This window comes from Canis lupus, chromosome 24 (assembly GCF_011100685.1).
Source record: "Canis lupus familiaris isolate Mischka breed German Shepherd chromosome 24, alternate assembly UU_Cfam_GSD_1.0, whole genome shotgun sequence".
In the NCBI taxonomy this organism is placed as follows: domain Eukaryota; kingdom Metazoa; phylum Chordata; class Mammalia; order Carnivora; family Canidae; genus Canis; species Canis lupus.
Genome location: NC_049245.1, coordinates 10650086 through 10664348, shown reverse-complemented (window position 1 = coordinate 10664348; position 14263 = coordinate 10650086). Strand labels below are relative to the sequence as shown.

Sequence of the window (14263 nt, the reverse complement as noted above, 5' to 3'; positions counted from 1 at the left end):
AGTGATAAGGAGAATGGCAAAGAGGTCAATTCAGAGAGATTAGGATGCCTACCAACTGCTCCCCATGCTGCACAGGGTTATTATAAATCTGGGAAGTGAGGGGTTCAGTTAATTTTAGTTCTGAGTAACTCAGTCTCTATGGGGTTCTTTTCGGAGATGCAAATGACTCAACAGAACCTTGTTAAAAAGACTTTATTCTGTGCATCCAGGGAGAGAGCCCACATGTGATTTTTTCACAGGAGACAACTTAGTATCAATTGAGCCAAAAAGAAAATCAGACTTCCATAACTTTTCAAGAGTCTATTGTAGGGGAGGAAAAAGTTTTCCCTAACCCTCTTAGGATTCCTGACTAGGTCTGAAAATTAAACTGACAAAGACTGATTAGCAGAGGAGAAGCATACAAACTTACTTAATATAAATTTCACGTGACAAGGGAGGATTCTGAAGGAAATGAAGAGCCGAAGAAATAGTAAAACCAGAGCATTTTTATGTTAGGTTTGATGAAGAGTAGACAGTCACGTAGAATAGCATAGTAAACTGGGAGAGATTTAGCAAGGCTGGTTTGACCAGATTCTTCTCCGAGTTTCTTTGTCTGAGGCAATAAAGATGCTCCTTTCCTCCAGTTGTAGGTAGGGCACCCCTCCTATGAGGGTTTTAATGGCCAATTTTAGGACACAAGTTGGAAAAAGGTCAGAGTGGCCTTCCTGCTTCTGCTATTTTCTCAAACTCTTTCAGCTGAAATATTCAGTATGCCAAGGTGCCATATTTTGGGGTGGCATGACCTGAACCCAATTCACTATCATGCTCATCTCCCATGCCTTTGCTAAATTAGAATAATTTTGTTCCCTGACTTGGTGAAAACGAGCAAGAATTGGTACAACTCCCTCCTAACCATTAATTCGATGCTGTTATATTTTTCTTTCCTTCTTTTTTTTTTTTTTTTTTTTTACACTGGTGGCAAAGCAGAAATTCCCACAGGCCTTGAATGTTAATGAGGTGCCAAGGAGTGCTGACAGGAACAATGCATAGTGAGAAGAGTTCACATCTAACTTCTGAACAGACTTTCCTTGAAAAAATACCTTACTGTTCCATAAGAAATAAGGAAGAGGAAACCCTCGGATAGATCCTGATTATTGGCTTCTGTCTCTTGCTCTCATATGGCTCTCCATTTCCTGACCTCTTTTCTATTTTTTCTCCATAGCTCCAATTGCTGTCTACAGTCCTATATGAAAATGTCTTTCTCAGCTGCCATGATTAAACTCTACTTTAGTCAAGAAGTTCTTTAAGATATTCTGCAGGCACCCGTTGTAGGCCTCCTACAACGAATGAAATGTAATAAATAAGTAAATGAGTGAATAAATGAATGAATGGATGAGTGAGTAAATCAGTGGATGAATGCACAAATGAAGTGGGCTCCACTCTCTATAGCCAACTCCAACAGAATGAAAGGAATGAAGAAACTTCTGTTGTCCTCAGCATGATGGCATTCCAAAGTTAACTTGGGTTCAGACTTCCCATAGAATTACGGGAACCATGATCATGTCGTTCATGGGCTGGTAAGCTTTCAGATGATTGGCATCTCAGGGAAGCTCATAATTGCCTTTCCTCCACAGTCTCTCTGTACCACCCTCTCCACTGAGGGACAGAAGTCATTCTGGAGCAGTGATGTCCACTAGAAAAATAATGGGGGCTGTGTATGTAATTTTACATAAAAAAAGATTTTATTTATTTATTCATGAGAGACCGAGAGAGGCAGAGATATCGGCAGAGGAAGAAGCAGGCTCCCTTTGGGGAGCTTGATGCGGGATTCTATCCCAGGACCCTGCGGTCATAACCTGAGCCAAAGGCAGATGATCAACCACTGAGCCACCCAGGTGCCCCAATTTTATGTTTTCTAATAGCCACTTGTTAACAAAAGGAAGAATAAACTGTGCTATGGGTTGAAGTGTGTCTTCTCCAAAAAAGGCATCTTGGAATCCTAGCCGCAGTACCTCAGAATGTGACCTGATTTGGGGGCATTAGACATTAGAGTCTAGACCTTGGACATTAGAGTGGGCACTAATCCAATATGATAGTTGTCCTTATAAAAATCACAAATTTGGACACAGGTGTGGAAAGTAGATGATGTGAAGGGAACTCAGTGAGATGTCAGCCATCTGCAAGCCAACGAGGAAGGCCTAGGCAGATCTTTCTTCCTTCACAGCCCCCTGAAGGAACCAATCTAGCCAATACCTTGATAGTGGACTTCTAGCCTCCAGGACTGTGAAACACTGAATCTCCGTTGTTTAAACCACTCAGTGGTATATTGTTACCAGCAGCTGTAGCAAACTTACATGCAGTGAAAACATTTTTAAAAATTATATATTTTATTCAACCCCATATATCAAAAACATTTTTCCTAATTCAGTGTGTATTTGACAGAGCACCTCTCAGTTTGGATTCACCACACTTCAAGGGTTCAGTAACCATGTGTGGCTTGTGGATCCCATAGCGGACAGCATGGGTCTAAGATGAACTGAGTCCTGAGGGGAAGGATCCTGTTCCCCACTCCCCCAAGCTGAGTGAACACAGACCTACCACTCCAAGGAGCTATACAATTGGGAGGCAAATGGAATTTGGGGAGTTTAACTTGATGTCTGAAGATGGTAATTAAGAAAAAACAAAAAAGCTCTTCCATTTTTTTTTTTCCCCAGTAGTGTGGTTCTGCTTATAAACGGTGTATGTATTTTAAGTCTTGGCAATTCGGTGTGTTTCCTACTTGGGCAAATTGGCCAATTCAACATTATTACTTTAATCATACAAATGCAGACTTTATAAGTGATTTACCATAGAAACTGAGAAAAAACCCACCTCCCTCCAACTAAAAATATAACAGTCTCTATAAATATGCACAACCATATGACAAACAATTTCTGGGGCACAGTGCTACATTCTATTTCCTTTAAAGAAGTCAGTATGGTGGATCTTGAGCACCATTCGCAAGTGTGAATTCTCCATTTGCATGCCTACTTTGAACCTGCTGGGCAGTGTCTTCATCCTTGGGTCAACCCATCATCTGTCACTTTTTAATTTGTTTAAAGATGCCAGAAGAAAGGAGTGATGGGAGAACCCATTTCTGATATTTGTCATCTGCTTTCTTTCTATATCTTAAAAACAAACACTGACAAGTTAATATGGTTGATTATGTCAAATACTTTCTCCAAGAGAAAGAAACACTAGATGAGATGTGATATATGATTTGTAATAAGAAATATATGGTCTTTGTATCCATTTCTGGCTCAGAGCTCTTAAAACTCTTGGAATTTCCTAAATGAGGAGAACAATAAATGTGTCTTTTGTCATGTTAATAAGGTGATTTCTGGAAAATACCTAAAGATGGTGGCTGGTTATCAGTGGAGCCAACCCTGTGAATAGAGGGCTGGAACTTCCAGTCTCATCCCCTGACCTCTGGGGAAGGGAGAGAGGCTAGAGGTTGGAAACAATCACCCATGGTCAATGATTTAATCATCTTTTGTATAGAATGAAGCCTGTGTAAAAACCCAAAAGGAGAGGGTTTGGAGAGCTTCCAGGTTGGGGAACCAGAACACTGCCATATGCCCCTGAGCCAGGCCCCAACTGCACAAGGACAGAAGTTCCTTTGTTCAAGACCTTGCCCTTTGTATCTCTTCTTCCAGCTAGTGATTCCTAGCCTTTAATATGCTTTGAGTAAACTGATAGCCCTGTGAGTAAATAGGTTTCCTGAATGCTGTGAGCTTCTCTAGCATGTTAATCAAACCCAGAAGGGATTCCAACTAAATAGCCAGTTAGTCAGAAGTCCAGGAAACACCCTAGACTTGCAATTGGTATGTGAAGTTAGAGGAGGTGACAGTCTTGTGAGACAGAGCCCTTAACCTGTCAATCTGATGCTATCTCTGGGTAGTCAGAATTGAATTGAATGGGAGGACACACAGCTTGTGGAGAATCACAGGGTGGTGTGGGGACCCCTCCACCCTGTGCAGCCTCTCCCCCACTGGAATTGGTATCGCAATCAATATAGGGCAACTAGCAAAACTACTCATTAATAGCAAGGTTCTCCAGTTGTAGTCTAGTGGAGGAAAGACAGTTGAGTCCCGTCCCATGTGATTGTGAGAGGAATGTGAGCATTATAAGACTGTGTTGAGGAATGTCTGAGACAAGCCCTGATGGGGCCCCCTGGAGGGCTGGCTATATGCATTCCTCTGTCTACCTCCTTTTCCTCAGGCTTCCATCCATGCTCCTTTTTTCTTCGTACTCTGTATCTTCTCTTTGGCATGCTCTCACTCATTTCCAAGGCTTCACTTACCATGTGTACTGATTTCACCTGAAGATTCCTGAAACTTTCTCTGTTCCTGGACCAGCCTTTGACATTCTAGAAACTTCTATCCAGTTGCATAGTACACCTTCCCAAGCTTTTCCTCCTTCCTGCTTTCCTTTCTTAGTAATGGGGCCCATTTACTTCTGGGAAGCCAGGGATCATGAGGGACTCCCTCCTCTTTCTCATGCCCCACCTCTGTCAGCCACTGTGCCTTGTGCATGCCATTGCCTAAATACCACTTGAATCTGGTTCTCTCGAGTCGCCAGCTCCCCACCCCACCTCCACCCAGGCCATCCTCATTTTTCCCTAGGATCATGCAACAGCCTCATTATAGGCCATCTGCCCTGATTCTCACCCCTTCCAATTTGTTCTCTAAGCTTTAGACAGAGGGATTTTCCAAAGGGACAGATATGATTAGGTGCCTTACTATTTCCATCCTTTGCCAGTGCCTGACATCAGAGTGTAAACCCTATGGTCCTTCATGTTGTGGCCTCTCCCTAATTCTCTGGCAGCGCTGTCAGGTGCCTCTCGATGTCTGGTTCTATATCAGTGGTTGTTAAAGTGAGATGCTGGGTGAGCAACATCAGCATCCCCTAGAAACTTGTTAGGAATGCAGATTCTAGGGCCCACCTAACACCTACTGAACCAGAAGCTCTGGCTCAGCATCCTGTGTCACAAGATGGTTTGCTTCCAGGAGACTGTGATTGAACTCCAGTTTAAGAACTGCTATCAATATTAAGAACCACTAGTAGAGATCCTCAGTCATGTCAAATAGAAAACAAATCAGGACTTAGTAAGGGGAGACTTTATTCCAAAGGATTATTGCAATGTTGGGGGGCAAGGGGAGAAGGGCTATCGCAACGGGGAGAAGGTTCTGTCCATAAGATCTGCCAGCATCTCCAGGGTTAAGCAAAAAGGACCTTTATAGAGAAGAGTGAACAAAGCTAGGAAGAGCTGGGTATGGGGAAGTGGGATGAAAGGCAGGGACATGACAGGACGATAGAACTGGGGGTGTTTTACCTTGAAGATAATTATTCTCAGAACAGGAAATTTGGAGGGTCTGTGCCTGGCCTTGTCTAGGTAAACAAGGAGGTTATTTCGAGTTTTCTCTGAGTTTTATGGAGAAGGTGCTTCTTTGCAGTAGGCCATTCTGGAAGACAAAAGTGTGTGTTGGGGGGATTGCTTGCTGTTTTCCACGAGCTCATTCCAGCTGTGTCCACACTGAATGTTGCCCTTCACCCATGTTCTTCCTACCATCCAGAGCCCACCTGCCCGGTTCTCTGCACCTACTCTCTCCCTACCCTTCCACATTTATTGGGTCCTGGTGTCATCTTAACTGAATCTCCTCTCCTATGCTGGGCTCTACATATGCCATCTACATTCCAGGTCTCCAGTCCTAACTCAGTGCCTGTCACCTGGCTGGAGTCAATGTATAATAAACAAATGAAGGAAAGTAGAGAAGTTTCTGGGAAGATATGTTAATTTAAGAAGCTCTCTTAGTGTTTGATAATAATCCCTCAAGAACTCTTTTCCCCCCTTCTCTGCAGTTAGAAAGCAGTCAGAAGTGTCACATTCCCTCCTGAGAGCTCTGAAACCAATCCTAAAATGGCTGCCATTTTATTGACCTCACTGGAGCTCTCTTTTTCCAAGCTCAGCTACTTAGCTGTGGTTGTGTGTGTGTGTGTGTGTGTGTGTGTGTGTGTATTTTAACATTTCTATTGTGCTCTTCAGGGCAGGATAGAGGTGTTACAGCATTCTAATGTGTTACCAGGCTGCAGATAAGAATTTAACAGCCCGTGGGAGGGCCAATTAGAGTCAATTATAATGTAATTGAACTGCCTTGTATTCCTTGTCTGTATAGAACTTCTTTCTGCAAAGATTATGCTTCTCTTCACACTGTGTTGGGGCAAATCTCAGCTGCACAGATTCACAGGAAATGGTTCTGACCCTAGATCCTGGAGTAGAGTTTCATGGAGGCTGAAATGTTCTGGAAGATGAGGGACAGAGAAACTCAGCTCAGTTCTGTTATTTTGAAAAGGTAAGGAAAGAGCTGACTTTCCTAATTTTTCCCGTTTCTTTTTAAAGATAAGATTGCTGCTAAGTTCTTACATAGAATTAGGGCATAAATGAAATACTTCACAATCCGTGGGAAGTTAGGACATTCAACCAGTTGAAAGGAAGGACAAAGAGTGAGGGTTACGATCTCTACATTTTCTCCATTGTTGGGTGTTGGAAGTGGTGCCACTATGGGAGGATTGATGCTGTCCTACCCCACCAATATTCCCCTGGAGACTGGCCTTTGGACCATTGGAGAGGGGAGCCTCTGGTTATATGATTTCTCCTTTCTCACTGCACTCAGCCACCATCATATCTCAGCTTTGAGATGTAATGGATATGGATTCCCAAAGGCTCCAGTCCATGATTGGTTACGTAGTTTCCCTAGTGGCAGAGTCCTCCTATTGTCTCTCCCTCTTTCCCTACTCAACTCTTTCTGCTTCTTGCTCCTCTTTTCTGGTGTTATATATCCTAATAAAATAATGTAACATACACCTTCAGCCTCACCTTCAGCCTTCTGATATACCAGGGGTAACATTGATTACACTTGTGAAAACAGGGTAAACAAAGCAGGTTTTGATTGATTTGTATGTTTTCCCATTTTCTAGAAAACAGTTTAGTGGACTGAGAGCCCAGTCCATGGCAGAGGGCTTCCAAAGTGATAAAATTAAAGTTATGTGCTGGTCCCAGATATAATGCTATTTGTATACTCACCAGTTCCCTTGACTAGTAACAGGTCTGCTGCTTCCACGTCTCAAGAAGTAGCTTAAGTGAAAGACAGTCTCCCCTTTAAGGGCTTTGATTAATTAAAACTCACCTGATTAATTAAGGCCCATCCAGAAAACTTCTCTTTACTCAGAATCAACTATTGGCTTGCAACTTTAATGGCATCTGTAGAATCAGTTCAGCTTTGCAATATTCTGTTGGCTAGAAGAATGGTATGGATTCCACCCACACTCAAGGGGAGGAAATTATGCACAGACAGGGGTGCTAGAAGGTGGTGGTCATTAGGGATGATCCTAGGGTCTGTCCCTCACACTGAGGAAATCCAAGGCAGAGGCCTGAACACAACATCTAGATTAGGTCACAGTAAGACACTGGTAAAAATGATGTCCTAGTGGGTCAAAGACCTGGTGTTTTTTTCTGTTTCCTGGCTTACAAAAGATCTATGATTTTTGCATGAGCCCATCAGTAGAGAGAGAGAGAGACTCGGTAATGATGATTATTGATAAAAATTACTCAAAATTTAGATAAAAGGTGGGTGGCTTGCTTTTTCAGTGTCATACAGAGGTGCAGGCCCACCTAAGGATTAGGCAAACGCATGTTCTTTAACTCACAGTTTGCTACTGATTAGAGGTCCCAGAATCATTGAAGCTACATGCTATCATGCAGACTTTTTTTCAGTAAAAAAATGCAAATTACTTTCAATCAGTGGAATGGATCATCTCAAAGATTATGGCTTATCACCCTTTTGGACATTAACCATCTTTGTAGGTAGCCTATCCTAACCTGCCTATATTAACTTGGCTATGAAAACCTATCTTTCCAAATGTTCTTTGGACTGGTTTTAACACCTTACTATTTCTCTCAGTAATTAATGAGTCAAATAAATCTTTGACGTGTTCATCTTATATTTGCCTAAGCATTCTTGTGTCATTTTTTGAAAATCTAACAATGGGATGGAATTTTTCATCAAGCAGATAGGAGAATAGAGTTTGTTTAATTGTAACAAATAAAGAAAAGTGAATTTTTTAACCCAATATTGTGGGGTACAATTCACAGCCTTGGCAATCCTCTCAAATTACGAGAAGAAATTAATTTCCTTGCCACACTTTTTTTTGGGGGGGAAGGAGGAAATAAATCCACCCATAGCGACCTAACTTCTTTCTGTGCACTTATAAATGCCTGATCTGTGGTCTGCAGATTTGAGAGCATAGTACTTAACTACCAGATATGGTACTGATGGTAGCAGTGAGTCAAAGATCCATTGTGAGGGCAAAGCATACAGGTCAAAGCCCCCATCACAAATGCTCTGCTGAGAAGCATCTTGAATTGGGCACTCGGATATGATGGAATTCCAACAAAATCCTCCAGTTGCTCAAGTGTGATTTAGTCTAGTTCTTGATATATACAGTGTAATCCAATTAAATAGAAATTTAATCTAGTAAATTTATCTATAAATATATATGCCCTTTATTATGTATAGTTGATATTTTAGCCATTATATATAAATGCATAGACACATGCAGGTATGTGTGTATGTGTGTACATACATACATATATATGCATATGTTATGATAATTTTGACTTCATGCTACTTGCATCTTCACATTTACTTTATTTTTTTAAATTTATTTTTATTTATTTTTATTTTTTTATTTTTCACATTTCCTTTAGAACATAATGCTTGGATGAGATATGACACCACTGTACCTGTTGCCAAGCCTGGTGTTAGATGGCTACTTCCCAAATCCTTGGTCTGTGTGGCATAAGATGTTTCACATGCAAGTTATGGAAAGAAGTGTTGTTTCAGGCTGAGCCCTGCATAGGCTTCTTAGTAGATACTGTGGTGCCCCACACAGGAGACTGTCTGCTTACCTCAGGGCTTAGCTATTATTAGAGGTGTTGATCAGTTTCGAGCACAGAGCTGCCCCTAGGCTTCTTACCAAGAGAATAAGCTCAATCAACAGGACTGCTTTGCCCAGAAATGTGTGGAGATTTTGCCCCTTACCCTAAAGTGGGGACAGCCCAGAGCCAATAACTGACTGACATCAGGGCGCATAGCTGGTTCCCCATGCGTCAGTGGCAGATGGGTAACCCTGTGGTGGCATTTTCGCTCCAGACTCCTAGCAGGATCAGGCTGAGGCCAAATTCCAGCTGACATCACTTCTTTTCTCAACTCCAAACCTGACCCCATCCTGTATCCCATTCTGGTCTTCTGTGAGCACACCCCAAGAAAGTCACTTGCACAAGAATCCCCCTCTTGGGCTCTGCATTCAAGAAGCCCAACCTAAAACTTTCTGAGCCTCTTTTCCTACTATGAGTCATCACTGAATGTTGCCTCTGTACCAAAGACAGTGCAGCCTCTCAAATACACGCCCTAGGAGAGATGCCCAAAGAAAAAGGGAAACGATATATTCCACCTAACTGAATTTCTACCACTTTACGCCCTGAAACTATCTAATCAATAGAGGCTTGTGGAAAATAATTTTGTGACATCAATAAAATGGGGGAATTCCCTGGACTCCAAACCAGAGGACCTTATTTTTCAGCCAGGCTCTACATATAACTTGCTGTGTAGATGCAGCAAAGTCATTCAGGGGAGGTGCATTTTTATTACCAGTACAATCATCCAACTGCCCTGATCACTTTGCAGATTACCATAAGGGACCCATGGGTAACGAATGTGAAAACATTTTAGAAACTGTCAAATGGGTTTATTATTCCAGAGTCTCTTGTATGCAAGAGAAAATTGCAATTGAACTTAAGCAAAAAGGCAACTGTAAAAGCTCATCTCTCTAGGAAGTCCACAGTATGAGGCCTGTAATTAGATTTAGGAGCTCAGTCATCACTGGAATTTTGTCTTTCCTCTAACTTCTTGGCAATTCTTACTTCTTTTTAGCTTTGTTCTAAGAAAGGCTCTCTGCATGTGGAAAAAAGTTGACTTCACTTAGCATATCTCCATTCTTACAGCCTATCCAGGTCTTAGGGCATCCTCAGAGCTTATGCTCCAAGGGAAAAGAGGACAGTTTTCTGTATAACTCTGGTAAAAAATCATGGGGAGAGCTAAAGAAGCAGGCTTGGGCACATGCCCATCCCTGAGCCAATTACTGGGACCAATGGAAAGAAATACACAATTTAGACAGAAATGGGCTTTATGACTTTTTTTTGAGGGTCATGGAGTTCAGCTCCACCAGAGCCATATAGAACAAATAGGAATGCTGTGGAATGTGAAAGTGATAATTTTCCCAAAAGACAGAGATCAGATTGACAACCATATATACACTACAGTATTATGTAAGTTAGAAGGTATAATAATCATCAAGCAGAATATATTAAACTTTTATTGATATCTTAAGACCATTGATAACTAATCAACCTTTCTGGTATATTACTGTCATACTTCATATGGTGAGTAAGGTTGTTAATATATACACCAAATTGCCTCAGACTCTTAAAATATTGTTGAATGATTATGTCTGTATTTGTATGTAGTTTTTATTCTCTTCTTGCCTGTTATTGAAGTTTTAATACACTTGCTTCAAGTGCCTCTTCCATACAATCTACTATAGGTCAACAATTCAGAAAAGCATGTTAAAATAGAACTTTGTGTAAAATAAGAGCATGTCAGTTTTGAGAGAGATTCTCTTCTCTAAGAAAAGTCCATGGATATTGTGACATTTTATTTCATTGCTTAGAAACATCTTGTTCTTAGCTGCTCTGAACTGAGACTTCTGGTCTTAGGGACCAAACTGCCCTTTCTACCTAAAAATATTGTGAACAATAAGGAATCTAGTTTGGGTATCTAGAGTTTAGGGGTTCTTTTCCACTAGTATGGGATCAGGTGAATTAGGGCAAGTGCTGAATTCAGAATGAGAAGACTGATTATCTTTCTGGTTCTTCCACTTACTGGTTAATCAGATTAGTTCAGCACTTTTATTAAAGCACTTTTTAAATACAAGGCACAGGGATAGACATTACAGATATAATCAGTTTCCTGTTGCTAGATAATCGTTCACCCCAAAACTTAGTAGGTAAAAGCTGCTGTATTTTATTTCCTTGTGATTCTGTAATCTGGGCTTGGCTTGGTGGTTCTTCTGCTGGTCTCACTTAGAGTCTCTGGTGGCTGTGGTTGTTTAGAGGTTACCCTGGGGTTGTAGGATCTGGAGAACTCCAATCACAAATCTGGTTCATGCTCTTCTTCAGGTCTTCTTTTCATATAGTCTGATCATACAGTAGCCTAGCTCAAGCTTTATTACCACATGACAACTAGTTCAAAGAATGACAGTACCATAAAGCAGGAGCATATCTGCTTGCATCATGCTTGCTCATGTCTTACTGGCTAGTCACATGGCCAAGTCCATACCCCATGCTAGTGAAGAATGCACAACAGCAAAAGCACCAGGAGGTGAGTTTCATTGAATGCTGCTGAATTAACAGTCTGTCAGTGGTGGTTCTAACTCAAAGTGGAATCACTAGAACTCCAAACAACCCTTCAGGGTGAAGTAGAGAAGCCTCACTTAACAAAAATTCCAGTCACTAATATTGGGCATTAACAGTTAAGATTTCTACTGAGAAAAGTGTTCCACTGTGAAGAGTATATGTATTTTAAAGTCACTGGACTATATAAGCTCTTGAAAGTTAAACATTTTATGATTTTATGACTCCAGGAGTTCTTGAGCCACTGAGTTGAGCTGTCCTTGGATGATAGCACATACTCTTATCTATTCTCCTGGCTACCTGCCAAGATGGATGCAATGATGTCTCCACGTCGCTTAGAGGTCTTCAGCAGACACACTGAAGACATCCCCTGAATTTCAATTCCTTTTCTGCATCACATCCTGCATAGGAAATACCTCCTCCATTCAGAATACTAATATCCATAATTATGAGCACTTATGAATTTAAAGGCAGGTGTTAACATTAAATAAATCAGTAGTGTGAACATATATTCATTTGAAATGTGCTATCCTGTGTATGTGACTGTGGTATTACTGTTTCCCTGTCAATAGCACATGCTGTCTATTTTATTTCTAAAATTTCAGGTATTTAGCATATAATAACTTCAGCAGGTATTAATTATTGAACACTTATCATGTTCTGGGCACCATGCAAACACATTTCATCTCATCCCGTTAATCTTTACAAAACCCTTACAAAATTGGCATTATTATTATTCCCATTGAATGAACAAAGGAGGATCCTGAGGCTGGTAGATGATCTAAATCCATGCAGCTGAGCTAGTGACATAGCTGGGATATGAACCCAGAACCTTTAGGCCACAAAACCAGTTTTGCAGTCCTCTCATACTTCACCCATTATTTTTGTGATCAAGAACCTAACCTAAGATGCAGGGGTTTAGTGCATAGAAAGCAACACACCTGTCTGGACAGACCTGAACTCTTTAGCTATCGCCTACTACTTGGGCTCTCAACCTTGGCTGCATATTGAAATAAACCAGGGAGCTTTAAACAAATGCTAACACCTGGGTCTCACCTTCTTTATTCCTGATAGACATTGGCTTTGGTGAAACCTGAGCACTGGGCTCCTTGAAAGCTTCCCAGCTAGTTTTTACTATGCAGCCAAGATGGAGAACCACTAATTTAGAGGGATCACCTATATGTCCATGCCTCTGGAAGCCACTTGCAGGACCCTGACTGTTCCATGGCCTTGCAGATAATACTCCTGTATGTAATGTTCTTACTTTTTTAGTTCTTAAAAACTCCTAATCATACTTCAAAACCCAAACCCAGTAAACAAAAGGAAGTAACCGAGGGAAAGAAAAATCATGCAAACATTCAGACCAGCATTATATAAATGTCTGGGCTCGTGATTATTAACTGCCTCTTAGGGTTTCCTGGTACACTCCCCTCCATATCCTGACAGCTTACATCTGAAGAAGTCTCAATTTTTAATTCTTAGCCTCTACTGTCTGCCCCAGTCCTTCTGGGGCCTATTTTATTTTATTTTATTTTATTTTATTTTATTATTTATTTTTAAAGGTTTTATTTATTTATTCATGAGAGACACACACACACAGAGAGGCAGAGACACAGGCATAGGGAGAAGCAGGCTCCATGCAGGGAGCCTGACATGGGACTCGATCCCGGGTCTCCAGGATCATACCCTGGGCTGAAGGCAGCGCCAAACTGCTGGGCCATCGGGGCTGCCCAGGCCTCTCAATTTTAGAAGAGATGTTCCAATCTTACCAGTTCTTGGGTATCCACTTGCAGGTGATTGGGGAAGAAGGAATGATACTGCTGTTTCAGCCTCACCCTCTTTGATGATGGTCTAATCAGAGAGGAATTCAGTGAGAATGTGCCATGGGCTGCAGTGCTGGTAGCAGCAGTGAGATTCATGTGAGATTCAGTGAGATTCACCTTCCTGGGAGGGTGCAGTTTGTTGAGTTATTAGGATAAGGGCAGGGTACTTTCATCCTATATTCTAAAAACTATTTGGATTTTAGGGGACATGAAGAAAACCAAGAAAAAGCTGACAAATGGAAAACCACTGCAGGGAAAAATAATGTACATATATCAAGCATCAGACTCCAAAGAACTTAAACTCTCCCAAGTTCTACCTTATATATTAAAACCTATTATGACTTTTTTTAAGAATGAAAATAATTAATTAGCACTTAATGGTTATACTTGTTTCATCTCACCAAGTAAATTGCAAGCTTCTTGGGAACTATATTTCCCACTGTATAACGATGTTGGCATCATCCTCATCTTCCTCATAATTAACAGTTATATAGAACTTACCATTTGCTGGACATCTTCAAACAGTTAAACATGCATGATTATTTATATATTGTATGCTTTATAATAAGCCTATGAGGACAGTTATTGTAACTATCCCCATTTTACAGATCCGTAAACCAAGACATGGAAACACTAGTTGATTTCATTTACTGACGGGTACTCCACTAAGTTGGGGAGTGGAATCCCAAGGAATCTAGCTCTGAGGTCTAGGCTCTTAACCTGCACACTTGGCTATTTTCTGACATAGTTGAAAAAAGCAAAGACATTATAGCTGTTATCAGCATGTGATTTATGATTTCTTTGTATCTATTGCACTCAAGAATCATATGGCAGAGAAAGATCATTGCTAAGATTTCAAAAGACCATCTAGAGAAAGTATCTTCCTTAAACA

The 14263-nt window shown here is 41.0% G+C and overlaps 1 long non-coding RNA gene across 1 annotated transcript in view; it reads left to right on the top strand.

Moving 5' to 3' along the window:
• The window catches only part of LOC111092189, an 80936-nt gene that overhangs the window by 39860 nt on the left and 26813 nt on the right, over positions 1-14263 (top strand). The gene's annotated exons all lie outside the window — the stretch shown is intronic.